Here is a 17,535-nt window from a genome sequence, read left to right as displayed (position 1 = left end):
CAAATTCTCCAAATAAAGGCTGCTTCCCCAGTTGATTTGTTTGCATCTCAGTGAAAAGAATCCCCAATATGATAGGCTTCACTGGAGAGGTATGGAGTTCCCTATAGATTCCAAGGTACCGTAGCCTCCAGTTGGTCTACATACATACTATTCATCACTCAGAACTACACCCAGGCCCAGGTTCCCAAAATAATGGCTGCTTAAGAGTTGATTTATTTGCATCTCAGAAAAAGAAAAATCACTCAGGATGTATGTAGTCCACTCACGGTTCTACAGTAACTGTTTAAAAATAGTTAGGTTAATGCTTTGTGCGATCACTAACATCACTGCCAAAGGTGACTGGAAATGGAAAGTGAGGAGTGAAAGTTTCGTTGATTTGCATCTTTACAAAAGCTATAACTGTGCAAGTGGCCTTAACCCCTGCAACCTGATGTAATCTGCATGTGAAATCTTGCTATCACAAAATTACTTTAATTAAGAAAGATATCAAGCAGTGAAGGGTTAATGAAAGCTATATTTAACCCTCTAACAGTTAAGAAATTCTTTCACAAAGTGAATAAAATCCTCTGCAGATAGCAAGACCATAATGAAACAGTCATACGACTACGAGTTAAGGAGAAAGGATCCAAACCATTCCACCATGCGACATGAAACAAAATCCCAGAACCCCATTTCTACAGTACTTGCTTTCAACTCAAAATGCCCATGAAGCAGAGTATCCTTACATCCAGGGTAATAATCAGGCAGTGGTGAACTGACCGAAGTTGTTTGTACTTACCATCCTATGGACAGCTTGGTCAGGATGGATAGATATTCAGAGACAGACAGATAGATAGAAAGGCTGATAGATAAATAGATATGCAAGTAAGAAGGTAGGCAGATAGATAGACAGAAAGATGTTGGGTGTTATAGAGATAAATTAGTACAGAAACATAGAGATAAATACTTGTAGATAAAAATGGAGGTCAGTAGGTACGTAGACACGTAGATTGATAAATGGATGCTTAGAGTGTTATATAAATAGACAGATTAGTACATAGATAGGCAGATAGATGGATAGACAGAAACAAACAGATATTGAAACAGACAAAATGGCTTGATACAAAGACAGGAACACTGTCACACATAAAGATACATTCACAGGCAGATAAACAGCAGCGACAACAGCCGACAATGGGATGTAGCTGGGTCTAGTTAACAAGAGCCTGGGATGAAACCCTGTCACGGTAAGATGGCCTCTTTTTATTTCATGCACATTCCAGTACATGATTATATTATATATATTTTTTTCTTTAGTATGTATTTTGCTCTCTCTCTCTCTCTCTCTCTCTCTCTCTCTCTCTCTCTCTCTCTCTCTCTCTCTCTCTCTCTCTCTCTCTCTCTCTCTCTCTCTCTCTCTCTCTCTCTCTCTCTCTCGTGTATGTAACTGCACCAGCGATGGGTCTTATATCCTACACTGTGTTCCTCTCCGTTCACGCACTCCTTCATCCATATTCCACCAAGCACCCATCACAGTGTTAATACTGTTACCATTAACCCTCTCACGGTAACCACAACTCTACTACTCTATTACAACTAAAGCCATACCATTTTATTTATATGAGAGTGAGTTACAGGAACTTGACCGTTAATAAAAACATAATTAACCCTCTCAAGGTAGGGACAACTCTGGTATTGTATTATAACTACCACCAGACTGTTTTATGCATCTGAGAGTGAGTCATAGAAGCCCGATGTTAAGACACGAGAAATAATACCCACCCGGGATAAAATAATGCCACCACAGATTACCTCTGACACTTATACATATACACAGATACACAGACACATAGACACACTGCTGGATGGAAGGAGGGACATTACCTCTGACACTTATACATATACACAGATACACAGACACATAGATACACTGCTGGATGGAAGGAGGGACATTACCTCTGACACTTATACATATACACAGATACACACACACATAGACACACTGCTGGATGGTAGGAGGGACATTACCTCTGACACTTATACATATACACAGATACACAGACACATAGATACACTGCTGGATGGAAGGAGGGACATTACCTCTGACACTTATACATATACACAGATACACAGACACATAGACACACTGCTGGATGGAAGGAGGGACATTACCTCTGACACTTATACATATACACAGATACACAGACACATAGACACACTGCTGGATGGAAGGAGGGACATTACCTCTGACACTTATACATATACACAGATACACACACACATAGACACACTGCTGGATGGAAGGAGGGACATTACCTCTGACACTTATACATATACACAGATACACACACACATAGACACACTGCTGGATGGAAGGAGGGACATTACCTCTGACACTTATACATATACACAGATACACACACACATAGACACACTGCTGGATGGAAGGAGGGACATTACCTCTGACACTTATACATATACACAGATACACACACACATAGACACACTGCTGGATGGAAGGAGGGACATTACCTCTGACACTTATACATATACACAGATACACAGACACATAGACACACTGCTGGATGGAAGGAGGGACATTACCTCTGACACTTATACATATACACAGATACACACACACATAGATACACTGCTGGATGGAAGGAGGGACATTACCTCTGACACTTATACATATACACAGATACACAGACACATAGACACACTGCTGGATGGAAGGAGGGAGAAAATGAAATGGATGGATTGGTTGATCAACTGTTGGCTAAAACGATGGACAAATTAATACAGAGATACAAATAAGCAAATATATATCGGCTGACAAAAAGACAGATAAAACAGATAAATATCGAATAAGACAAACAGAAACCACTACAGCCTGTCCAGGTAGACTCCTTTGTCTGATTAGTGAAGCCCGGGATCGAACCATGAATGTGACATGGGTTTCTTTTTTATTTATTCCAAACCACACATCGTTGCTCGGGCCCATTTACTTTTTTTTTCTGTCTGCAAGTTTTTTTTTTTTTTAATACTCTATACCCGCATATGAATAAGGTAAATAAGAAATCCATCGGAAGCCCAAATAAAATAAAGACTGAAATATCCTCGAGCCAAAAGCTAAATGTGATAGTGTTAACATTTTTGGTGGCCATATTTCTGTCTCCACCATAGACAAATGCTGTGACTTCAGCGGAAATAAACTGCAAGTAGGTAATTGGCAGGCAAAGGGTTAAAGGCGTTTTGTTGTGGCCACTCTGGATGTACTGTGGCATTGAGTGGTGAGTGAGAGGTGGTGAGAGAGACGGACAGATCGATTAATAGACACAGAGAAAGGATGATATACGCAATGGAAAGTAGATGAAGAGATATGGAGATGATGAAAGAAAGATAGACAGATATATAGATTGACCGAGAGACAGAGAGTTAGAATAGACCAACATTGATAGACAGATACAGAGATATAGATAGGCAGACACAGAGAGAGAAACACTTAGTGTTAGATAGACAAATGGGATATAAATAGACTGATTGATTGATTGATTGAGAGAGAGAGAGAGAGAGGGGGGGGGGATCATTATGGCAGTGTGAAATATTGATTAACTGGGTTATTGTTGCACTTGTATGTGGACAGATAGAAGGGCAAATAGCTGTACAATCTAGAGGGACACTCACTGGAGCACATCTCGCCGACAAGGACAACGTAATTTCCAAACCACTCCTCATAATTGGTTAGGTTTTCTCATTACTGATTAGGGCTTTGCAAAAAGTGTTTTCCGGATCCAGAATCTATAATACGATCCGGATCGGTCCCCAAAGTTAATCGATTGTTCCCTGTGACATGAGCTATCTACCCACCAAATTTGGCCCTAATCTTTCTTTTAGTTTTTCAGTAATCCTGCTAAAAAAAAAAAAAAAAAAAAAAAAGTCAAAGAGTGGTGAAAACATACTCTCGTTGTCGTAGACAATAAATAAATCAACCATCTTGACATACTGTATATGGGACAGAAGCCACTAGAGTCACCACAGGTAGATAACTGGGTCTGGTCAGTGAGGCCTGGGATCCAACCTGGGCTCACTTAAGGTTTTTTTTTTTTTTTTTCTGCATATTTTTTCCCACTTCAGTTTGATTTACTTGTTGGATGTTATGAATCTCTCTCTCTCTCTCTCTCTCTCTCTCTCTCTCTCTCTCTCTCTCTCTCTCTCTCTCTCTCTCTCTCTCTCTCTCTCTCTCTCTCTCTCTCGTGTATGTAATTGCACTAGCAATGGTTTGGGTTTCCTACACTGTCTTAGTCTCAGTTCAAGCACTCATTCATCCATATTCCAGTAAGCACACACAATCCTTCTCAGGGTAGGGACAACTCTAGTACTGCATGCCAGCTAACGACGGGTGATTTTATTCATCTTAGAGTGAGTCATAAGAGCCTGATGTTAAGACACGAGAAATAATACCAACCCAGGATAATCTTTGATAATTAAACACATAAACAGATTGATAGACAGATAGACTGGACTGTGCATGGATGGAAAAATAAAAGGATGCATACATTTTTCTATCCATAGTTCCTAATGGCGGGAGAAGATAAATAAATATACAGAGATAAGTATATCGGCTGATGGAATGCAGGATGACTGGATACTTAGGCAGGCAGGTAGACAGAAGCCTCTACAGCCAACACAGGTACTAAACCGGGTCTGATTCGTGAGGCCCACTACCGAAACCCGTCTGGTTGTTGGTTTATTTTTATCATTTTACATTGTTTTTTCTTTCTTTCTGTATATCTCATTCTTCCCTACACGACTGACAGTATCCATTCTATACATACTTGTTCATTGTCTGCTTCATATTGTTGTGACAAAAACTTCATATAAAATCTTCAATTGCCACAGCCGGCGAGAGAAGTGTCAGCGAACTATTGCTTATGGCTGTAGTGACGCTGACTTTAGCAGGACTAATCCTTTCACTACGATGGATCTATACAAAGGTTAATAAATCCATCTGGCGGAAGGAAACATGAAATAAAAATTGCTATGAGGGTAAAAGAAGATTACTTCCAACCACTTCAGTACAAAAGAGATTTCCAAAGCTGAATAAAATTGTCTGCTGGCAGCAAGAAATTACATGGAAATAAACACATCATGGTACTTATAGAGTTTATAAATAATTCACCAAGTTGTGGCCGTGATTTTGCCAGAAACCCTCACAGCTGACTTGGAAAGAAACCGGAGGTGTGGCTGAGAACCAGGTTTCCATCGCGATAGTACTTGTGGGTTTCTTTTCAAGCGGCCACTTACATATTGTTATTAATTCTCTCAGGCTTCTATCACTCGCTCTCAGCTGAATAAAATCGTGTGCAGTTTGCTGGAATCGGCCATTTATACATTTGTACAAATTCTCTCACGCTTTAATGACTCGCTCTCAGGTGAATAATATGGTCTGGGGTCTGCTGGAATATACGAGTAACGGCAGAGTTGTGCTGACCATGAGCGTGCCAATGGTTACAGTATTATCTCTCACAGGTTCCCTATGATGCACTCTGAGATCAACCAATCTCCTGGCGTTAGCTGGAAGGGAGTGCTAGAGTTGTTCCTACCATGAGAGGGTTAATGGTAACTGTATTAACTCTCTCAGACTGCTATGACGCACTCTCACCTCAATAAAATCTCCTGGCGTTACCTGGAATAGAAAACAGTACCAGCGTTGTCCTGACCAGGAGACGGTTAATTACTTATTATCCATTGAAGACGGTAACTCCTAATTGTTGATGATGCTGTTTATGTTGATTTTTTTTTAATTAAAAGGTCTCCTTATGGTCAAAATTGAAAACTGCTAAATAATGAGCTGGTGCATCAGCTGACGCACCAGCTGATATGTCAGATTAACTCAATATTTCAAGCTGAGCAACTTTGTTTTTCATAAGAAATTTGTTAAAATGCCTCCTTATAGCCGGAATAGAAAAACGCCAAGTAGTCAGCTGACGCAACAGCTGACATGTTAAATCAACTCAAATTTTCAAGCTGAGCAACTCCGTATGCATGGGAAAATCGCTCAGAGCATTCGAAGAACAGATGTTCCAACTTTCCTTGAAGGGAAAAAAAAAATCCCTTATGTGTACCACTTAAACAACTGTCGGCTTTGCGGCAGTAAAAAAAAAAAAAAAAAAAAAAAAACATTCGGCTTACCTTGGTTCGATCGTGGGCTTCAGTAATGAGACATAGTTATCTCACAACACTGGCTGTACTGGCGTCTATCTAACCTCTTGGTTATTTATCACCTGTTTAGGTAGACGATTGCTGTGCCCAACTGTGTTTCTGTATCTGTATATCCATCGTTTTAACCAATCATTGATCCATTCATGCAGCCCCTTCTTTATTTCTCCATCCTTCCAGCCAGCTCTGTATCTAACTGTCTGTGTATCCGTGTATATTTTTAAGTCTCAGAGTTAATGTCGGGAGGCTTTTTTTTTTTTTTTTTTTTCCCTGGTGGACACACGATCTCGTATCTTAACATCGGATTCCTTTGACTCACTCTCAGAAGGACATCTGGTACTCAAGGGTTTAATTGGACAGAACCCCTGACACCCAAGAAGGAAAGAATCTGCTGCCTGGACACAGAGCCAGGGTTCCATCCTTAATACTGGTGGCTTTTATTACTATAGCTTTGTACGTTCTACACGGAACTCTTGTACTCTCACTCTCACTCTCTCTCTCTCTCTCTCTCTCTCTCTCTCTCCTCTCTTTTTCACACATACACACGCACACACACACACACACACACACACACACACACACACACACACACACACACACACACACACACACACACACACACACACACACATTTTCACTCACACACGCACTCACTCATACTCACATTCTCTCACACTGGCGATTACTCTCACACTCACTCATAAACTTAAACTCACTCTTAAACACTTTCTCTCACAGTTACTCCCACACTCATTTGCTAACTCACAGTGACTCTCACACTAACCCACACTCACACTCACTCACTCTCACATTCACGTTTACCCACACAGTTCCTCTCACACTCACTCTCACACTCACTCACACTGACTCTCACACTCACATTTACTCTCACTTTCACACTTACGCTCACTCTGACTCACGCTCACTCTAACTCTCACATTCATTTATACATTTAAATTTAATAAAGATGTAGGGATGGCAGTGTGCCCACAACTACCGGAACAAGGTCAAGGTAATAAAACGATATGTAATTACGTCGGTATTCTTTTTATGACATGCCTTTGTGCAGTGCATGGTTGCTTAGTAGTTTTGTCATTATCATAACCTTTTGGGGTGCACTTATGCTGTATCATAATATCACGTACTGAAAACAAATGTAGGGATGGAACTGCATGTTTTACTATTCGACGTCATTCCTATAACTCTGGCGCAGTGCCATCCCTATATGCTCATACATTATATCAATGTTTTTATTTTTTCAATAAATTCTTTTTTTCTTATTTTTAAAAATCACTGGGTAAAAAAACATCAGCATTTTGTAAGATTTCTCAACTTGAAAGCTTTGAAGTAGTGAAGAGATTGCTGAAGTTTCTAACTATACTGCTTCATGATAGGAACAATTCAAACAATTCCCTTCCAGGTAACACCAGATTTTATTCAGGTGAGAGTGCGTCATAGCAGCCTGAGAGAGTTAATACGGTTACCATTAACCCTCTCATGGTAGGAACAACTCTAGCACTCCCTTCCAGCTAACGCCAGGAGATTGGTTGATCTGAGAGTGCATCATAAGGAACCTGTGAGAGATAATACTGTAACCATTGGCACGCTCATGGTCAGCACAACTCTGCCGTTACTCGTATATTCCAGCAGACCCCAGACCATATTATTCACCTGAGAGCGAGTCATTAAAGCGTGAGAGAATTTGTACAAATGTATAAATGGCCGATTCCAGCAAACTGCACACGATTTTATTCAGCTGAGAGCGAGTGATAGAAGCCTGAGAGAATTAATAACAATATGTAAGTGGCGTTAAAATGGAAATCAGCAATACATCCCGGACTGACAACTGGTTCTCAGCCACACATCAGCTGTGAGGGTTTCTGGCAAAGTCACGGTCACAGCTTGATGAATTCTTTATTAGCTTCTAAATACCATTATGTTTTGGTTTCCATTTAATTCTTGCCGCCAACATACCATTTTATTCAGACTGGATAATCTTGTTCTGGATGGGTTGGAAGCAATCTCAGATGAAGGCAACCATCATCCACTTACCTGGTGTAGTGCTGTGTACTTCTCTCTTAACCTGTAATATTCTTTTTCTGTGAATACCATTCCCTCACCATATTCCGTCCATCTTTATAGTCAAATTTTATGACTCTTCTGCCACTTCAGGTGGCTTTGCCTAGTGGTTTTTAGTCACTCAAGAAATCATTTACGGTGCTGGATGGTAAGCATATAACCATATAACGGGGTGATGTGAAGCCTACAACGGTGCCTCTGTGAAGTGGGGTAAGAGAAGCAAATGCTTTGTCTGCCCGTGAACCAAACCTTTACACTCTTCTTCACGCCTCGCTGTGGCAAGAGGCTTTCTGTCGGAAGGGAACATCGGTTCGGAACGGTTCTGCAACGGAGGTTGCTTGCCTTTGATTCGTGGGATCCTTGATCAGCCAGACCGCGGTTACTGAGGAACATCAACCCATTTATTACTGTTTTTTATGCTTCCTTCTGCCTGACGATTTTAATAACTTTTGTAAAGATCCGTCGTAGTGAAGGGGTTAATATTGCTGAAGTCAGCTTATGTACAGCCATGAGCAACGGTTCTCTGACACTTCTTTCGCCGGCTGTGGATATGGGAGGCTTTATGTGATAGTAATAATAAAGCAGACAACGAAGAAACAGATGAGCGACTGATACTGACCATCGTTTGGGAAATGATAAATATGGTAAATAAAGGAAAAAGAAATCACTCCGCTGACTTGGTTCGATCCCGGGTCTCACTGACCAGACCCAGTCATGTACTATTGCGGCCAGGAGTTCTTAGCCACCCTCGTCCAGCCAACCCATGTATGTGGCACCGTCGCATTCACGAGCACAGAAGTTGCCTTCGATGCAATTCTGCCGAAAAATATCCCTTCAGCTTTTGGCTTGTACTAGTGGATAAAACAATATTAATATTTACTCTGATAGTTTGACTCTGATAACAGGAGTATATCACACTGATTATTTAATAACTTGTTTCTCGTATAGAGAAAGCAAGTGACAGATACGTATATTTGGCTCCACTTCACGATTTCCTGTAGGTTTGAACCAGCGAACACAGAGTTCGAAGCATTCATTTGTTACCAGGAGAGAGAGAGAGAGAGAGAGAGAGAGAGAGAGAGAGAGAGTAGTGGGTGCCTGTGAATTTTAGAGGAATGAGGAGGAGAAATGAGGTGCTCAACACAGTTACACAGGGATTTTTCCTTTCGTTTCGGTTCGCTTTCTATGCCTGAATGACTAAATGAAGGTAAATTATGAAATATAATAACTGGATGACGAAGTGGTAATAGGGTCTGGCTAATGATTGTTTGGTCCAAGGTGTGCAGTGGTAAGCCTAATTCCAGGCAACGGCTGCTGTTAAAAGTTGGATATTTTAAGTCCTATTTATTTTAAATAGCTCTATGTATGTTTACAGTACGTGTATGCCCCTATGGACCTATTTTCACCCCATGAATATTTTTATCAATGGACAATTTCACCACTCGGAACAAAATCCCCCATGGACCTATTTTCCTTAATGACTTTTTTTTAATACACTCCTGCTTTTCTACGTAAACCTATTATCCCAGGAACTAATTTTCCCCACTGATGTATTTTCTCCCTATGGACGAATTTTTCCTTCGACCTTGAATCTCTCCATGGATGCAGGTTTCCTACATGGACGTATACCCATGGACATATTATTCACAGTGAACCTATTTTCCTTATAAACCTGTTATCTGACGTGGTTATATCACTGACTGCTGCGTGCATTTGAAGCACAGTCTCTTAACCAACAGACGTATTGCACTATGGACCTGTTGTAACCCACTGGCTCTATATACCTACTTCTGCATGATTCCAGAATAATATCCCCTGTAGACCGATTTTCCGCACACTGACCTATTCCCAACTCGGGCATACTCATTCAAATGACGTAATCCCAGAGGCCTGTTTTCCCACAATCCTTCCATCCACCTACACACCCATCCAATAACGCATATACCCACAACCTTACTCGATATAGTATGTCTCAAAATTAGGACGACATAAACCCGTCTTTTGCCATGTCCTACATGTAGCTCCACCATCCACCCCACTTAATGCACGAACCCCACTCCACCCCACTTAACCAGCCCAACAACCCTTTCCCTCCCTCTCGCCCACCCACGCCACATAATCCGCCTGCGAAACCACCAGCCTACACTAACCAATCCACCCACGCAGTCACCAACCTACCAACCAGCATACCATGCACCCCAGGTCAGATGACTTGCAATCCAAAGCACACATACACACACACACACACACACACACACACACACACACACACACACACACACACACACACACACACACACACACACACACACACACACACACACACACACACACACACACACACACACACAAGGAGGCGGGGTGGATTTCCATACACGAAAGATGAGTCTCCCCGCTTAACTCAGTCTATCGGTAGAAAATAGTATTTTTTACAGGGAGTTTTCCAGGCCGAAAAAGGGTAGTTATGAGCTTCATTCTGGCTGCATACACATGATTTTATGCGATGCGAGTAAATAACGTGCTCGAGCTAAACAGAGAATTTTTCCTTTGGCTGATGACGAAGGAGTTTATTTATCCCAGGAAAACGTCTCGTCGGACAAAATGCATGATGGGTGTTATTCTGGGTAACACCAGTTACCTTTGTCAAATTATTAGGCGGGCCACGTAACTTCTGTTAAATGTCTTATGTTCGCATTTTCTTTTTTTCTCTGGTGGTTGGCACCTGCAGATTTTTGGCAGACTCATGAGTATTCTTCTCATTAACCGGATATCTCTCTCTGGACAGAGAGGCAAATTACTTTCTTAACCCATTAGTGCCCAGCGTCCTCAATATAGGACGGAACTGAGCATTTTCAAAATTTAATAAAGAAGGGAACCCCGGGGAAGGGACCTATGAGCTTCGCAACTATGAGTCGACAGGCGGAGGGCGGTACGCCTAGCACCCTTCCAGCAAAATCCCTCGCACAGGAACTCTGAGAGCCAATGGGTTAAGCACAGCTATTTGTTAAATCAACAGCATATATCTCCTAATTCATTATTCATCCGACAGCAATCCTTAAAATATATATATATATATATATATATATATATATATATATATATATATATATATATATATATATATCACAGAGCAAGGTAAGTTCTAGTGACTGATGAAGAAATATTCATACTGTGGCCTGTTTTCAGTGGAGCACAGGAATCCAGGTTTTCTCATCCCTTGCACTTCCTTGCGCCAGTCTGCCTCCACCTCATTTCCCCAAAATTCACAGGCGCCCACCATACACGCTCTCTCTCTCTCTCTCTCTCTCTCCCGGTAACATATGAATGCTTCGAACTTGTTCACTCTTCGTGTTCGCTGATTCAGATCTTCAGTACAGGAAGTCGTGGTGTAAAATCAAAGATAAATATTTAAGTCACTTGCTTGATATTGTATGAGAAAAAATAGTTACTAAATAATAAATGTAATATATTCGTGTTATCAGAGTCAAACTTTCAGAGTAAATATTACTATTGCTTTATCCATTAGTACAAGCCGAAAGTTGAAGGAATATTTTTCGACAGAAATGCATCGAAGGCAACTTCTGTGCTCGTGAATGCGACTCTGCCATATACATGGGTTGGCTGGACGAAGGTGGCTAAGAACTCCTGGCCGCAATAGTACATATTAATACCCTACGTGGTGAGGCTCGAATGAACAATATGTGTGAAAGTTGGACTTCCTCATTCAAGCAGCCAGTTGGTCATTCCCATCCATCATTTCACACAGTTGTTGATAACATTAGGAAGGATGAGACCCTAGTTAAAACAATGATACTGCAAGATGAAAGAGGCGAACCTCCAAAGAAAAGAGCCAAAAGAAACTATGTTAATCTTCACAAGCGTCTTAAGAACCTATACACAGATTTGGTGGCAGGCAGAAAATCGACAGAAGAATTCCTTCCAGCTGTTGGACAACGTATCCGTTTCTAAACAGTTTGGTATCTAGAGCCCTTTTATGTTTTTTAATGTTTTTGGAAATTTTAGCTTTAAGTTTTTAAATTTTTTATGCATATACCTTACAAATAAAGAGCCTTTGTGGAATTTCAGAGTTTTTCTCCGGCGAGATTTTGTCATACTTCCGTTCGCAACAGTAATATCAAAACTGTTTATGGCCAGTATCTTTTTTGCAAAAGTCTGTAAAAGTATCTTAAGTTGGGTATATCTGCACTACCTACCTTCTAACCCCCAAGTTTGAACAATGCACGCCTATGCTGGTAGTAATACCACTTAAATCGTACACACACACACACACACACACACACACACATACTGCTGGGAAGGGCTATATGGTGAGTGGAATGAGTGAGGGTTTAAAAAGTGGGTTGAATGTGAGGGTGTAAACTGTGATTTATGGGCAAGTCTAAAGATGATCTATGTGGCAGGACCCAATAGTGTCTTGATGACAGGCAGCAACGCATTATTTTCTGGGGTGGTGGGAAAAGTAAAGTACAAAAGCAAAGCCTGGTGGTAAAAGTGTTGAATGAGGATGTAAAGTGAGATTTCGGTGAAAATTTAAAGACAGGTTTTATGGCGATATGAGACTGAACAGGGGTCTATGACTAACTTTACTAGGTTGTATCATGAATAAAATAGAATATGTCACCACTGTGTGAATATTGAATAGGGCTGTAAAGCATACCATATGGAGAATTTTTATGAGGGTTTTCATGGTGGCACGAAATAGTTTTTTGAGGACGGACATCAGCGCTGATGTTAAAAGAATTTTGTCTCTTTAGGATGATGATGTCCATTGTTTTATCCTTGATAATGGAGATTAAGGCAAACATTTCTTAATGAATGTTATAATCATCACGGGACAGACCTTGCCTAATAAAGTGATTACTAGGCATCATTCACGTTAACCTGGCCTTAAATTAATACAGTATCTATCCATCTTTAATGCTGACTTATAACAATATACCAACATCTGAATATGGTGCCAGTCGAGGTGCAGCATTAGCATATTCTGATATTAGGTTACGTGGAGACATGTAATGACAGTTTAAATATGGTGACGTTAAGAAATATCATGTGAATAAATTAAGAAAGTTTCTGTAAAAAGGTTAATAAAATTAGGGAACGAGGGAAGAAATGAGAACTGGTGACACGTCTAAGTACTGTCTGTGTCAAAAAACTGAAAAGTTGATGCTGGCTGAAAAATTGTCATGTTTAAATGGCTGTGGTTAGAATAAAAATATCCTGTTAAATGACAATGTCACACACACACACACACACACACACACACACACACACACACACACACACACACACACTGGACTGGGCTCGTAACTCTGAGGGAATGAAACAGTCAGGGAGGGTGATGTTTGGTGGTTGGCAGAGGACTGTAGTTCGCAATGATGGTCTCTCTCTCTCTCTCTCTCTCTCTCTCTCTCTCTCTCTCTCTCTCTCTCTCCACACATATACAAGCATTTTGGCACACGTGTTGCTGTTTCCAACTGGGCCCCATTAGCAATCCCACAGTGTTCTTTCTCTCGCCTCTGAAAAAAAATTTGTGGTGGGATCAGCGTAGAATTCCAAGAGCAGACCCGTAAGTCTTTACCAAGAGCAGACCCGTAAGTCTTTACTTGAGGCATGTGTCCTGTGTGTGTGGATGAGAGGGAGGTATTTGGACGCCTTTCACAACACACAAAATAATTGTTGAATAAAGAAATGAGTATAGGTCAAAATTCTTCAACCATTCATTGTATATTTTACATTAGCAGTTTCTGTAATATCCTGATTATTATGTCGTGAGAGGTGAAAGGGACTAGCTATGTTATTTGTACTTCATCAGTAACACAGAAGAAATCTATCATTATCATCCCTGCACTATTTCCCACCTGGGAGAAATATAATAGTGTAAAAAAAAAAAAAAACTTGGTCATAATTACGATATTGAGGCATTTGATTTCCATTGTGTGTGGGAAGGTGGCAGTGGTACCTTTTCATATCATGAACAGAAACAATTTATTAAATCCATCCATCCACCATCCAAATCATTTTCACCTCAATAGGAACGTAGGTGCCAGAGGCTAGGCCACTCACTTTCAACATTAAAAGCGAGAGTGACCAGCCTCACTCGCTCCTGAGTGGCATTTTGTGGGCAATGAGCTCAAAAATCCCTCGGATTTAAATAATTTCACACTCAATCCTCTTGGTGCTCCTTCGCCCACTAAACACAAGGCGTCAGTTAATGTGGTTATCACGTAATGTAGTAGATGGTTTCCTGAACCACAGGAAACCATTTGGTTTGTCACTCAGTGCAGAGTCATGAGACGACAACACTATCCCAAGTGAATTGTTGCTGGGCAACACCACATGCCACATATTAAATTAAATAAATATATAGGTAAGTTGATTGATATAAAAGACATCCTGAAGTTATTTTCTGGTCAGTTACAGTAGGTTCAATAGCTCATTGGTTATGGAGACTCCTTAGCACCTTTCTCTTAGCGATTAGTTTGCTTACATCTTACTTTTCTCTTGTATGTCGTTAATACCATTGAAATGTCGCTATGGAGCGCAGAAAGAAAATAAACAAAAAATCTGATGGGCTATGGGCAGAAATTAACTTATAAGAGGTGCCAGAAATCCTCCTAAGCTGACTAGAATACGGGTCAATAATTCTCTTCACCCCTGCGCTGGCCTACAATGACACAATTTCCTCTGATTTGTTTATTATTATTTTTAAACAGTATCATGAGGGTGAAAGACTGACGAAGAGAGTGTATGTGAGTTAGGTGGAGGGGGAAAGAGGGAGGGGGAGGCCGAGGATGAGATGGAGGGATGGGGTGGAGAGATATATGAGAGAGGGGGGTGTGAGCTGGGAGCAGGGGAATGAAATGGCGGGGGACAGGGCGACTTGGAGGCGATTTGTTTGTGGCCACCCCAAAAGGGATTGAGGCGTCTGGCAATAGATAGATAGATAGATGTGGATTAAGAGTTGCTGCCCGATTCTAGTAACTTATATGGGAATTAATTACTACATCCTTGCCACCCCAGAGGGTATAACAAGAGCAGTGCCATAACTATTTCCCTGAGGAATTTTTTTTGTGTGAGGACAGCGGAAGGAGGTGTATCGTTTTCATAGCAGAAATAAATTAATTAATGCCCGTAGATTGACATAAATATAATAATAATATAAATACATAACCACTCAATGAACAGTAATTGTCATCGGAATTTCTCTTAATTCCTTAACTATTGTTTAGTAAACGAGGGAAGGAAGGGACTGGTATTATCATCTCCATGAATTCCACATCATCATCATCATCATCATCAACAACATATTCACAATCCTCATCTCATCCATAGTACAAAAGTACTTCTATTTATAGAAATAAGACCAGTGTCATAACTAGTAGCCCGAACCATGTGGTATCTTTGTGTGTGTGTGACAGAGAGAGAGAGAGAGAGAGAGAGAGAGAATACGAAAAGGAAGGACTGTCTGAAGTAAGAGTTATGAATGAATAACTGGAAAAGTGTTGTCATGGTATACTTGTGAGTGTCGGAGATTCTGTATGCCCGAGATACAACTGACAGGTGCAATTATGCAAAGATTTGCATAATTGCAGCAGCCACTTCAAAAACCTTAATGGCGTGGTGCAGACCCCTAGACTTGAGACTTGTGCATCACAAGCTGAGTATACTGCCAGGTACGAGTACAGTACCTGTTGCAAAATAATAGATTCTATTGTGTTGTGATGTCGGTAAGTGATTGGAGGTAATAACATTTAGTGTGACTTTAAATTCTGAGGTACTAAACATTGTCTTTTAGTGCAGCATCAACATTTCTTGCATCCCCAGCCTCTCTCTCTCTCTCTCTCTCTCTCTCTCTCTCTCTCTCTCTCTCTCCAGTTTTCACATAACTTTCTCCGAGTCATAGCTTTTTTCGTTAACAATTTCCTTATTTTGTTCTTGATCCTTCTCTATGTATTTTGAGCCAAGGTAATGCAAGCAAGGGTGTGTGTGTGTGTGTGTGTGTGTGTGTGTGTGTGTGTGTGTGTGTGTGTGTGTGTGTGTGTGCGCGCGCGCGCAATAACCCAAAACGTTTTTATCGGATTTTAAGCATAGTCGCTGGAGATGTAGCCAGACAGCCGAGGTGTTGACCAAACTTGGTGCTTGAGGGTCAAGCAACAGAAAAGGAGTTCGATTTTGAGAACAGTCAGTCAAAGGTCAAGGTTAAATGGCAAAGTCAGAGTTCAAACTTTGTGTCTGTGTATGAACAAAATAACAAATGGTGTTTTGACCCGACATGAGCCAACCTTGGTGAAAGAGTTGACCAACAGTCAAGGAATTGATATTATTTTTAAAGAACAATCGGCCAAAGTCAGAAACACATGGCACTGAAACTTTCAGCAGTTTGTACCCAATTTACAGCGTATTTTGTGAAATAGTTCAGGGTAAAGTTAGAACATAGGGCTTTGCTTTTGAGAACAATCATTGTAAGATCAAGGACTTACAGATAAGTCAAAATCAAGGTCACAGGGCAAGGTTAACTCGAACGGAGCTTTTCCGATCTGGACCAGACTAGTTGGAAGTGTTAAGTGTCAGACAAGAATGAAGTAATTCGATTTTGAGAACAATTGCGTGAAGGTCAATCCCACAGGACAAAATAAACTGATCGTTCCTTGGATCAACGGGTGGGTGTGGCTGGTGACTCTTTGGGTGCTCCTTCATTCTGTTCTGGATGTCTGCAGACAGTTTTATTTAGCTTTGGGGAAACTTTTTTATTTTTTGCTGGAGAGATTAGATATAATTATCATTTACTCCTTCACTACAAGAGGGTTCCCAAAGCTGGATACAGCAGTCAGGAATTAGCTAAGATAAATCAGCAAAACACGTCAGTTAAGGGGTTAATGAAGTCCAAACCCTCAAACACTTTGCCCCAACTGGTATCAATCTGCCCATGTTATAATCAACAGGCAACTTATAATAAACACATGCCTCATATTATTTGATACTGTGACAATCTAACAATACTCCTTTAACCAGTTCATAAACACCTGCTCAGTATCATCTGATCAGTGTGGTCATCTGCCAATGAGTGGCCTGCAGTCCGACCGGACCCAGGTTCAAGTCCCCGCTGGGGCAGGGAACAGTTTAAGGATCTGAATTTCATTAAATCAGACTTTACTGATCTACCAGAAGACCCGCCGACATATAGTAAAAATACTCCGCTAATACAAATACACCAATTCTGTATGAGACAGCCCT

This window comes from Coenobita brevimanus, chromosome 52 (assembly GCF_032717465.1).
Source record: "Coenobita brevimanus isolate Jiangsu-jjx chromosome 52, ASM3271746v2, whole genome shotgun sequence".
In the NCBI taxonomy this organism is placed as follows: domain Eukaryota; kingdom Metazoa; phylum Arthropoda; class Malacostraca; order Decapoda; family Coenobitidae; genus Coenobita; species Coenobita brevimanus.
This window is presented reverse-complemented; position numbering follows the sequence as displayed.